The 13,406-nt window shown below is 43.0% G+C and overlaps 1 protein-coding gene across 1 annotated transcript in view; it reads left to right on the forward strand.

The window, feature by feature from the left end:
- Positions 1 to 1,348: 1,348 nt before the first annotated feature.
- Positions 1,349 to 13,406, forward strand: part of EDAR (ectodysplasin A receptor) — a 71,368-nt gene continuing 59,310 nt past the window's right edge. The window contains exon 1 of the mRNA XM_071431154.1: positions 1,349 to 1,475. The gene's annotated coding sequence lies outside the window, so the exon portion shown is untranslated. The remainder of the gene's footprint in view (positions 1,476 to 13,406) is intronic.

Below are 13,406 nucleotides of genomic sequence, written 5' to 3' on the forward strand. Positions count from 1 at the left end.
CAATTAAGAATCTTGTATCCAACAAGACTGAAAGATCTCATTTGAAAAATATTTTCCACTGATCAAGCACTGTCAGTTTTTCATACTACATATTGGATGCTCAAAAAAGATGTAGTGTTGATATGTTTCTCCTTTATGACCTCTGAATTAAGTGCTCTAACTGCTCTCAAGCCACTTGCAGGTGGGCTGGGTGTTTTTAATTTCATTTATTTTCACTTCAGTGATAAATAACTCTATCTGAGTAGGTTATTTCACATTTTCTGATTTTAAGGAACACTGTCTTTGCAGAAATACTGGCAATTCCCTTTCCAAAGCTAGTTGACAACCAGAATTTGCCACCTTTAGAAAGCACAACTGTATAAGAATATTTCAAGTTTGCTTGGGAATAAAAGAATCAATAGTTCAGAAAGGTACCTATGACATTTTCAATTTGTAAATCATCTAGGTTATTCTTTAGAATTTTCTAGATGCAGCAAGGAGCTGTTTGTGCTCCTGAGGAACCAGTGATTCCTGAAGTCCCCCATGCTATCCCTTTCTGGTAAGAGTCCTATGGGAAGTCCAGGAAGTCTCCAAAACTTACATTGAAGAATAGGAAACTGAGGCGGGCTTCAGAGGAGCCGCCCCAAGTTATCTGAAAATCAGGTATTCCTGCAGGATAGTTTGATTTTGCCATAGCAACATTCACTAAATTGAACCAGTTCAGTCATCAAACTTCCCCCTCCCTTCTTCTCTCAGGAGCTCCCCAGAAGCATTCCCCGGCACCCCAGGCTCTGGCTCCCCTTCTCTCGGCCAAAGCAGATAAAACCTTCCGTTCCCCAGCCAAATCCGAGCTCGACGGCAGCGGGCATGGGCTCGGGACTCCTCCTCATCCTGCGGGGCTCCTCTAGGTGGGGCAGGCGAGTTTTCGCAGAGAGCGGAGCCCGCTCCGGCGCCCGCGGCTCTGCCGAACTTCCCAGCGGAGAGCGAGGGAAGGAGAAGTTGCGAGCGGACCGCGGGGCCGTGGGCTGACGCTCCGAGGTGTTTGGGCTCGCTGGGACCCAGCTGGGGACATTCATGACAAACTCTGCGAGCGGAGGAGACGCGCGCTGGCACCTGTGAGAGCCCGAGCGAGCGGGACCCTGTGCCCTGTGCCCGCCGGAGCGGCTGCGGGAATCCTGCTCTCTGTGCCCTGTGCCTGCCGGAGAGGCTGCGGGCATCCTCCTCTCTGTGCCCTGTGCCTGCCGGAGAGGCTGCGGGCATCCTCCTCTCTGTGCCCTGTGCCTGCCGGAGCGGCTGCGGGCATCCCGCTCCCTGTGCCTGCCGGAGAGGCTGCGGGAATCCTGCTCTCTGTGTGCCCTGTGCCTGCCGGAGCAGCTGCGGGCATCCCGCTCCCTGTGTGCCCTGTGCTGCCGGAGCAGCTGCGGGCATCCCGCTCCCTGTGCCCGCCGGAGCAGCCCTTCTCCGGGCTTCGGAGGCCGTGAGCCCGTCTGTGCAAGGTAGGCTCCCGTCGAGTTCGTCGCCTGCCTCTCCCCAGAGCCAGCATGCCTCTGGTACAGGATCCACACTGTCACGGGGATGTCACTGAGGGCTGTGGCTGGATATCGTGTTGGGTTTAAGCTTCGTTTGAAAGAGGTCTACCATCCAGAGAGTTTCTCTGCTGCTAGCACAGGACTAAAGAACTGCTTTTTCTGTGAATTCTAGGAAGTAACTGCAGTTCCTGGTAGTACCTTTGGTTAGAAGTTAGTTTCTTCACACAGAATGCGTGGTAGACTTTTTTATTATTAGAAGTACTGATGTTCTGACTGGTTTCTAAACTCTAGAGGATCCAGTGTGTTTTTTATTTCAATGGAAGAATAAATTTCTCCAGAGAATATTGGAACTGCTTTTTTGAGTTTTGTGTTAACATTGCAAACTAATTTGTATGTATTTTTTACACTGCTGCTATACTTTTGAAGTCCCAACCACTGCTGTAAAATATCACAGTATTGATAGTGTTGTGGCTGACTGCATACACATGTGAATACATGTTCATAGCATTCTGATTTTGATTTTCCCTGCTTCCACAATCTCTCTGTGAAAGGGTACTGTGAGACTGAGGTCCAGAGAGGAAAGCAGGCTGCTGCCCACACTGAGAAGTAGCTGGGCAGAGTGGTGCTGCATACCTGCTCCAGGCACAGGACTCAGTAGCCATACATGGTGCCAAAGTAGATTTGAAATGCCCAGCTATGCCTGGGGGAGGAGAGCTCCTCTGGGACTGCAGAACCTGCTCCAATGGTGAAGTGGCCTCTGTGAACCTTGCAGACTCTGAAAGATTGTCATTTATACTGAGTTGGATGGTTTTAGCTGCTGCTGCTGCCACGGCCAGAGCACTGATACTGTGTATTAGTAAAAGTGCAGCTAGACACTAATATGCCTAAGAGAAAAGGTGTTTTCATTTTTATAACCAGTGAAGCTTTATATATTGTATGAAAGGGCAATGGATGGCACTTAGGATCTGTCCCCCATGGGGTGAGATCCTCATCAATAGCTCAACAATGCCAAGGAGCTTAGTGACCAGCACCTCCTTGGGTTACCACCCTAAACCTCTCTACGTGCCTCAAACTACAAGGAAATCTTTCACAGTTTTGGCTGCTTTTCATTGAGTAGACAAGGCCAATGGCCATGCTGCCCCTCCTCTACAGCAGAGGTGGGAGTTGATGTTGTGTGCTGCAGTTTCGAATGATAGGTCTTGAAATGTTTTGGGCAAATGGTGGAAATCTCTGGAAGCTCTATGGGAAAAATCATGGAAGATTGCAAATTTTAAAAGGAAATTAGTGTGACTGTGCAAAGCAGGGCCAAACCAAATTACTATTATCAGGATTACTCAGTTCTTTGTTCTTCTTTCTTTCTTTTCACTCTGTACAACTTAGGCATTTCTTCAGAAATGCCTAAGTTGTACAAAGTGAAAAGAAAGAAAGTTTGGGTATCCTCTATTGAAGACCAATACTAATTGAAAAAAGAAATCAATTGATAAATTGAAAAAGACAAGAACTATCAAATAAAGGAAATATATTGAGCAGCAGTAAGTTGGCTCCACACCACTCAGTGGGAACAATTCCACCTTCAGGTAACCTCCTGTGAACCCATTTTCACTGGAGATCATTGACAATGGTGAAACTGTTACCAGAGCTTAGCCCAGTTCTTTTGGTTGGTAGGGCACTGCATAGCTGTGTTCTGTTTGCAATAATGTAGTCTGACCACAAGAAAGAGCTCAGATGAGAATGTGCCCAGAAAAAGCCAGCAGGCTTTTTTTTTTTTAGAACATAGATAGCTTTTGCAGAAAACCACTGGCATAAATAGACTGATTTTTCTCTATTACAGCTAGATGAAAAACATGTGATGCTTTAATTTTTCACATAGGATTGTGAGATGGTCATTTTCAAGGCATCATACTGAATTGTGTGCCATGGAAATCATCTCACTGAAAATGTTGAACTGAATGCAATTTTACATAGCACTGTTAAGAATTCCTCTGAAAATTACTTCACGTGGAACATTTCAACTTTATGTTGAAATGTTAAGGTGGCATTTCTTAGAGGACTGAAATATTTTAATGGAGTCTAAAGTTTCTAACTGAACCCATATAGCTGTGCTATAAATGATTCAAGTCTCAGTTTTCAAGAAATAGCAGCATAAGCTTTTGAAGATTAGATTAATATTAAGATAATGTTTTTCTCATGTTGTCATCAATGGAGGAATTCCCCTCTAATATCATCAACAGAGTTGTTTCCTTTAACCATGCTAGGATGCAACTGGGTCTCAGATCATATCTATGCTACTTCTCTTTTCAGCAAAAAGGTAGATAAATTGCAATGTGAACTACTGCCTATAGCAGAATAACCAGAGAGGTGCCAGCATAGCCCCGCCCTACATGAGTCATTGGTGTGAAGCTGAGTGTAGACCAGCCTTTCCATTGACTCCTGTAAAATGTATCTAATTTCTCCTTCTGATTATTCTGAAAGCAGGCCTTTACTGCCTTCTGGTGCCCTCCTGGCCCTTAAGACCCAGTATATATTTTATGATGCCATAGAAGGTAACAGGTACCCCTTTTTACTCAACAGGTCCTGAAGCAGCAGCTTTTGTTGCAGAAAACCCTTCTTTCCTAACATGTAGAAAAGTTCTGGCTGGTGTGTCAATAGGTCAGGGAGGTATTTACAAAAACAGAGACACTTTCTTGTCATGTATATTCCAAGAAGGTAAGTCCCTGTAAAGATTTAGATTCTTACTGAACGAGGATGGAATTGTGATGTGTAAGACTGTCCACCTTGGCAAAGTGTAACTGACCTCTGCCAATGGTCAATTTATGGACCAAGTGTTCAACTATACTTGTCCCAGAAAACTAAGAACCTTCATACAGCGAAGACTAGAACATGCAAATATTATTTGGAGGCCAAGTAACTTGCTGTTCCTTTGTTTGATTTATCATTCATCCAATTCTATTACAAATGGATAAGATTCTGGGCCAATGCAGTCAATGGCAAAACTCCCACAAGGGTTGTGTGCTCAGCTCTTGCTGGCTCTTTGGCTACATCCAGTGATCAAACGCTGTTTCCTGAATTATATTAACTTTGCACACATTTCTTCTGACTTGACGTAGATCAGCTTTTTCAGTTTCTTTCCACTGGGGAAATCAGAACAAAAGTCGAGAGGACGTTATTTTCAAATTCAGAAGGAGTCCATTAGAAACAAAAGAATAAAAGATAAACAAAAATGACTTAAAAAGCATTATCTGCTATTGTCTTATGAAGAAGTTAAAGCTTTGCCAGTGGATTTTCAAATCTCTGTGGAGATGGAGTCAGAGCCACATCCTCCTGATCTGACGCAAGCAAGTGCTAGTTTTGAAATGTCAGAAGTGTCATTCTGTGAAGTTAAGCCACAATGTTTGAACTGAATCACTCACCATGAATCTAGCAACAGGTTTTACATTGCCACATTACCATAATGTCTGACCATCTGCAGTGCAAAATCAATAGCTAAGTCCCTGGTGTATTTCACAGAATTTCTGGCATTCTTTTTTAGAGACTGTTCTGCAGAGCTGAGATTTGTTTTTTATTTGGTGCCTTAAATTTTTCCTGTTTGCTTTTTGGGAGGAGATGGCTGGTAAGAGTTTATGTAGCAGAAGGGACTGCCAGAGCTGTATAAGTTTTATTAGCAGAAAGACTTTTTGAGGAGGTTGATGTTGTCCCATTCCCTGTCCCACAAGGAACCTCTCCAGCAGTTGGTGGTATCTCAGCTGATCTTTGCTTTACTTGTTGGGCATAGGAAGCTAGAAGGGTCTCAATGGCCTGACTATCCAGGGTCCTGCTCTGATAATAAAATGTGCATGGTATACTGTGTTTTGAGAATGTTACTTTGAGACAATCAATGGCTATGGGTGAATCGGGGAGAAAAAGCAAAAGAGTTCAGAAAACTTAATTAGATTATACTTGCAGCATCCTGAATGTTGATGGACCGAGAGACCCTTTTGATTTTCAAGATCAATCTAGTTGCTACTCTTCAGTATCCAGCTCTTCCCAACCAATCCTCAGTGAGATACCAACTCCTTACTGGAGCCTGGCATAGAAAAATCCATTACTTCCAGTTTCTTTCTGTCTTTGTCTCTGCTGTGCAAGTGCTGATGATGCACATTCCCTGAAGATCATCTCAATGAGCCTCTGGTTCTTTGGGCTTTGCAGCCAGGAAAGATATGGTGCTGCAAAACTTAGCTGCATCCAAGTCCAAACCAGCTCTTTAGTAAGAAGGAACCCAGGAATAATTCACCCTTTTCCCTACTCCACATGTATATGAAGACTAGGCCTTATCGTCTGTACAGCAACATAACAGCCTGGGGACCAAAGCAGAAACATATGGACAAATAATGAGAGAGCTTTAATTCTGACAGTGCATCCATCTCTTCCTCTGGATATATCACAAACAAAAACTACTGAAGTGCCAGTTAAGCACCACACAATTATTTGCAGATTGTCAGAATTTTGCATTTCATTTGAAGCAAGAGCCATTTTATTAGTTCAGGATTAGATATTTGTAATTATCCAGGCTAGAAGAATGCAGTCCTAGGACATGCTCCATTTTTCTTTTTGAACTCTATACACACACCACTTCTTGGGAGAAGGATCAGGGAGGAAAAAAGATCTGTGCAATAATTGCTGATAAATTGAGGCTTTTTAGAACTTGGTTTCTGTCACTGAAAAGAAGAAAACTAAAAGAACCTGTACATCTATATCACACATCTTGGAAGAGAAACACTGGGACTGCAAAAATATGAGGAACAGATGATATCAAAGGCTAAAATAGAGAGAGTCTCTTAAAATACCTGGTGCTGGTTTATAGCCTGCTCTCATTAGGAGCTATGAAACAGTCAACATCCTCAAACATGAGGGACTTCAATTTACCTCTTATAACAAAGCAAAACTTGAAATTACCATCCTTAAGTAACATTTGTCTTCCTATTGGAGTCCACAAAAACTAGAAAGGCTGGGGACATGTTCTCTTTTTGTCACTCGGGATTTTGCCATTTCTTCTCTCGGTGGGTCGCTGTGACAATGTGTCCCCTGAGTTGGGCACATTTGTACTTACAAACATAGGAAAGAATGATCTGTGGGCTGCCACCCATACAGTGGTACGTGACAGGGGCCAAGTGAAGCAGCAGCACCTTCAACTGGCCACCCCCTTTCTGTCTGAGTGTTTACCACCTGCACAGCAGGCATGGCTCAATGGCTTGTGGGCTCACCTCCAGGCCACGGGAGTTTATGGGCTGGCGTGAAGTCTGGCAGTCTGAAGCTGGTTTCATGAAGCATCCAGTTTTGCCAGCTGCAGGAGGGTAAAAATTTCCAAGAGAGGGACAGAGCGCACAGCTGAGGGCAGTAACTATCTCAGCTGTCACCATTTATTCCATCACCAAGTCTGTGTCAACACCCTCCAAGAGAGACAAATGTAAAACTGAGTATCCAGGCGTTGTGGGGCACAGATTTATTTCATTAAATTCAAATACTTCCCTGTGATGAGTCTTGTCTTTAAATTTTCCATACAGAAAAAGCATGTGCTAATATATTGCCAGTTGGAGGGGTATATTTTCTGTGCATGTGTAGATCCAGTTGGTTTCTTTGGGGAGTAAAATACAAAGCAAAAAGCCATTGTTCTTGTCTTGCTTTCAATTTTCAAAAATTGCCAGTTCTTATAAGCAGACCAAAACAGATAACAGATGGCACTGGCTAGCAACAAGGAAACCTAAATGCAAATATTTTATGGTATATGAAGAACATCTCTGATGTGGTAGGGTTATGTTTTTTATCATGGTTTCTAACCACTTGTGAGAAAAATCCATTACTAGCACTTTGTTGTATTTAAATGGATGTGAAAGGTGCAAAATATTCATCTGGTGACCAAATTATATAATGGTAATAAATTAAAAAAAACAACCAAAAAAACCCCAACCTGATAAAATGAAGGTAAAGGGACTCGATATACTTGCCAATAAAGCCAACAGGAGACTCTCCAGTCATGTCAGCAGATATCCAACCTGCCTGTCAATTTCTGATTTTCTTGCAAGATCCCCATGTACACAGGCTACACTGCAAAAGAGAAATAAGAGGTGCTTGTCTGTGAGTGCTTTCCTGGCTCAAGTAATCAGTCAGTGATTTTCACAGACAACAAAGTCAGGCACCAGGCAGGGTCTCTCAGAGAAAGCAGCAGGTCCAGCATGTCAGCCTTACAGGTGCCTTGCACCCCTGCTCTCCCAGACCTGGATGTCTTCACAATGACCAAGGAGCCACAGCTGGGCTGAACTACAGGAGTGTGCCCAGTATAGTGCAGGTCTCCCAGAGCTTGCATAAGCTGTTTCTAATTTAGCTTTGGTGGAAGTCAGACTAAACAAACAAATGGGTACCTCTGCTGCAAATATCTGTGCATGGGGAAACACCAGGAGCAACTTTGAGGAGGCAGTGAGTGGTGCCCTTGGGGGTACAGCACATGGGAGAGGCACGTCCACATGTAGATGAGACATCTGCTTGCAGCTTGATGAGTGTACATATTTTCCACTCACTCCTGCCCACAATGTCACCTCTACCTCCACTTTTAAATTGCAGCCCCCACAGCAGGGAAAGGCACCACAGGTTAAAAAAACCTAAAACTCCACCAACTTCTCTTTCCAACCAAGAGTGAAACTCCTCTTCTAGCAAATGAGTATCAGATCCAAACTCTAGAATGATCCCTAGAAGGGATCTGAGCAGCTGGGAAGTTGAGGTCTAATGTCTTGGGTGAGATTGCAATTAAATGCCTTTTTTCCTGCAGAAATGGGTGCTTGGCAAATCTCTGGTGTAACACAGAACACTTGCTTCTCATGCTGCAGAGCCCGAAGATATCAGACCTTCTATGTACAGCAGCAGAAAAATGCACTCAAAATGACAGAGCAATTTCTCATATTTACTCTCTTTGTCTCTACCCCCAGTGTCTGTAGAGGCAGATCCATGGCACTGAGCACAGTCTTACCTTGTTGGTAGAAGGTTAAATGATCCCTGATTTTTTTTTACTAGAAAATGAGTCTGTTGATGTGGTGCTGGTCAAACACTGACAGAAATTTGAGAGAGCAGTGAAGCTCACTTGTTCATTGATGCTCCATTCATAAGTTATGTGCCTTAGTAAGTTACTTTGCTAGTAAAATACCTTTTTCCTAGCCCTTTGCCCATTTAACACTGAACTATGCCTATAGAGAGCATCAGAGCATCACGAGTTTTCTTCATCACATGTATAAAATTCAATTTCTCTTTGAAGTCTTTCTTAATACTCTTGTGTTCAAGTAAAGCTGTCATTGAGTTCACTGAGGTTTGCCCATGCAAGGAGCAAAGGCTCTGTCCCCTTGGGATTGCACAAGCCATTTTCTAGTAATTTGTCTGCTAAGGTGACAGATTTCCTTATTATAGCACTGAAAACAGGAACTTCACAGTCTTCTAACAGAAATGACTTTATGTATTTTATGAAACTGAGCCAAAGGCACTGCTCTTGTCAGCTGGAGTTGGTGGCTGTTTGGTTGGTCTGGACATGAGAATTATCTACTTCCCCTTCCTCTTTTTTTGTTTTTGTTAATGAAGGCTTTATACCTGACTAAAATACATAGCTGTGTTTTTCCCTTCAGGTCATGTTATCGGAAGCTTTGAGTTGGGGGTGGGAGTAAAAAAGTTCACTTACCAAGTAAGATTAAAGAAATTAAAGGCTAAGGCTCATATTTAATTTTCCCTTGTAGATGTAATTTTTCATGCAGTGACAGCATCAGAACCTTTTCAAGTTTTATAGCTATTTCACATTTGGCAGAAACAACAGGAAACCATCTGTAGCAAAGCAGGACTGTTGTAAGCATAATATTCAGTAATGAAAAAAAAGATTAAAAGAAAACACTGTTATCTTTATGTGATAGCTTTGAAGGGGCAAAGAGCATTTGCTACTAACTTAATAAAAATTTTCTAGATGAGTCAGCCATGGAAAAAAATTATTATTTCAGCAGAAGGAATAAATCCAATAAGAAATTTGACTTTTGGTTTCTTGTTGAGATTTCCATGATGACTGTAAAGATGCTTGTGGTGAGGAAACTTTATGTGCCTGTCTTCTGTAAATTGTAACTTACAATGGTGGAGCTTATAAGCACACAAAACTTCAAATAGTCACATTGTCCCACAAATGGCAAGCAAACTATTCATACTCTTAAGCTTTAACTCCAGGCCTGAAAGCCTTTTCTAGACCAGGGAAATAAAAATAAATTGTGGAGATTTAGACAGCTTGTACTGTCCTCTGTTCCCATCTGACAGGATGTGTTCGTTCTTGCTTTACTATGTTTTCTACGCTGGAAAGGAGACTCCCAGACTGGAAAAGTGTATACTCATTGCTTGCAGGTAAAAAATACTTTTTGCTGAAACTTTTTTTATTAATTGAGGTGTGACATCCCAAGGCTGCACTAAATACCTCTGAAGACCATGGTCAGTCCTGTAAAGTTGTTACATTGCAAATATCCTTTTCAGAATGTCCATTAAAGAAAGGGAAAGAACAGTTTTTTCAGGTGTGTTCTAAAATTTAGCCTGGGCTAAACCTGTTTGTAATTTCTTTGTCACTGACTGTGTTTCACATTTTTATAATCAGACCTAGTTTTAAGATAGCATTTCACCATGCAAAAGTCAAAATGTGTCAGGGAACTGCAATATCTTGTTATTATTAATGTCTTAAATTATAGCTAGACACCCTGTTTTTCCAGTTTTTGAGGCAAGTTATGAAGGCTTTTTTTTTTTTTTAGCGCTGAGCTGATGAGACATTAAAGGTTTCTTTTTCAAATAGTTTGGCTGTTGGGTTGCTCCTTTCACTCACACCTGCCCCTTGACTTAGAAATTGTCTCCGCCTCTTCTGCATCAAACACTGAATTTACATAGGCACAAAGAAAGTGTGGAAGGCCAACAGCTCGCACCGTCATTAAGATGAGAATGCAGGAAGAACAAAGCAGCACAATGGTAAGAGAAATCTAACAATACCCTGCCTCGCTGCAGTCTGACTAACCAGGGCTTTCCCACAGGAGGGAACGGTGCTGAGGATACTGCAGGATCAGCAGATGCATGCAGGGCTGCTGGCAGTGACTAAGCCAGCAACAGAGAGGGAGTCGAAGTTCTAGACATGAGTCAAGTTTTGAACTTGTTGTGGTTTGTAGCGGCTCGAAAGGCTTTGTATGGCATCACTGCAAGAGTCTGTGACTGCAAAGAGATGGGCTTACAGCTGGTAGAGCCACTGGCTGCCTTGGAAGGGAGTGCTTGCTTTCAACAAAGCACTGCAGTTGAGCTCAACATCCACAGCACAGCCTTGGCATTATTTTCATGCCTTTACAAAAGTGCTCTGGCTTATTAATTCAGTAAGATCTTGCTAATTATGCAAGCCTCCCTGGAGAATTTCAGAGATGCTCATAAGAAGCATCATAAAATTATTTCTTAAAATATATGTGACAAAAATAAGACAAAAGCAGTGGAATGATACATGCGTTTAGCAGCTAAAGTAAAAACTAAAAATTTTCTGTATGCATGCCTTTTTCCTGGAATTCTAAAATGCAGAAGGAAAGAAAATGAGAGGAAAGCATGATGTCTGGATTTGTTTTGTTTCTTCAGAACTTTCTGTTCGTGCCATTTTAAAACAGTTTGGCATAAAGATTTGAGTGGGAAGACTTGAGATACTGCCTCAGTCCTGATGTTGTCAGTGGTTTTGCCATTTATTTTAACAAAATGTTGATGTACTTTTATATGCTATTGCCTGTGCCTATGTCAGAGATGGATTAAAATTTAAAGGCACAATTGCTGCACAAGCTGCTGAAACTGTATGAGTTTAATCAAAAGGAGTGAAAGATATCTGCTTTTCCCATTGCAAAGCCAAGTGCAAAGACATTGCTAACAGCTCAAGTTTCCCAGAAATACATGCAGAAGCTGCTCTCTGTAGTATTTTCCCCACCATTACTAATTTTAGATGGATTAATCTAACAAGAGGTGCACACAGACCTTTGCTTATCTTCATAGGTATGTTGACTTTCGCAGAACAAATGCAAACTCATAAACAATTCTGCTCAACTCTGCAATATTTTTCATCTGGAGTTTTTATGCTTTTTTGTATATATAGATAAAGCACTTTTCCTTAATCACAGAAGAGCAATTAGTGCTGGGTGTGTGAAAAGTGCACAGAATAACAGGCACTCTCAGAGTCTTTGATCAGCAGCACTCTGAAGTGAGAAGCAGACACTTTCTGTTAGATCATCTTCAAGGACTTAATCCCAAGCAGGAACTTGGATGCCTAGCAGACAAGTCACCTCACATGCTAAGTCTGAAACTTAGATACTGAGAAATCTTGCTTGCCTCCTCTTCACCGCAGAGGTGCCTACATACCTCAACACCCACGTTTGCATCCAGTGAGTTCCTTGCATGCCTGAACGTGTGCTTCTGGACATGCTTTACCTGGCTTGGCCTGTGCTGGATGAACAGACCCACATGCCACACTTCAAGTCCTGCCACTGAGCATGGTCACACTGTTACACGCTCAGGGAGCTCAGGTGGGAGATCTGGACTCAACGTGTTTCTCGGTCTGTGAAGACTTTAGCTGTTTTACTCACAGCAGTGTCCCCAGCCCCAGCTCTTCTGCATTCCAAAAGGGGTGTCTGCCTGTCTATTCCTTTTGCTTTTTTAACTGTTACATTTTCCTAGGCATAAGTGACAATTTGGAGAGCAAAAGAAAAATAATGCTGCCACATGGTGGCTAGGGTGTCCACACACACCTGCCAAAGTGTGTGGAGATGTAGGCTCTGGGTAATAATATAAGAGATCTAAATTTAGCTCGAAGTAAGAACTGTAGCCCAGTTTCCAAACCCTGACCCAGGTGGTGCCCCAGTCACTAGGTTTGGAAGTCATGTGAGTGAGTGAAAAAGAGACAAAAACTGTCTCATGCAAAACAGAAAAGCTGCAAGAGGAGGGAGCTGGACAAAGAGAGAGCCTGTATAGCCACGCTGCCTGGCCAGGGGCTCTGAACAGCTCCCTCTTTATGGAGCCACCCAGCCAGCTCCCAGCCACTTAGAGGGAAGATTTACAAAACTGTGTTCAAACAAAGGAGGATCCTGGCAGGTGGAGGTGTTTGGCCTTGTGTTGCCCTGTAGATGATGGGGGTATTAAGTGCAAAGATATGAAGCAGTGGTAGGAGAAGTTCCATAGGCTGGAATTTGGGGTGAGTCTGGAGGACTGTATGGCCAAGCCTTGTCAGGTTTCTAAGCCCTGCCAGGGTCATGGCCAAGGCATTTTGAAGATTTCTGTTTTGAGGTGTCCCTTCTCAGACTCTGGCTGTAGCAAGGATGCTGCCACCTTCTGTGTCTGCTGTGCAGCGCTGAGTCCATTATGGCACTGTTCCTGCTATGAATCTGGCCTGATCCCCAGTCAAGAAGGAAACTTTCCTGGGAAAAATGCTGGACATTAGTCCAGGCTAGTTAAAGTCAAAGACAGCTAAGAGGCAAATAGCTCCATGAACACTAGCAAGCACGAAGAATGATTTCTGATTTTCAGTGTCTTGTGGCCAGCTCCAGATGAAGCTCTTCTCCCTGGGACATTTGCAAAGACCTTGCTGCCATGTGCATTTGTCAGTGGCTCACAAGGCACCCTTGTCACATGCTGTTGTGCACCATGAAACCTCTGGGGTCCCCAGGGGAAAGGGGCTGGAGGTGCCCATTTAAGCTGTGGAAGTGTGTGGGAAATTGCTTCATGGCCACACAAAGCCCATTTGCTTTGGAATCCACTTAAAGTTTGGGTAAATACAACCAGTTTAAAAAAACCAAAACCACAAAGTAGCCCTGCTGCTAATATCCAATAACCCCATAGCTTTGGCACTCTCTTGAGATG

Source organism: Agelaius tricolor, unplaced genomic scaffold, assembly GCF_023055355.1.
Source record: "Agelaius tricolor isolate 1412-34295 unplaced genomic scaffold, bAgeTri1.0.p SCAF_7, whole genome shotgun sequence".
NCBI lineage: Eukaryota > Metazoa > Chordata > Aves > Passeriformes > Icteridae > Agelaius > Agelaius tricolor.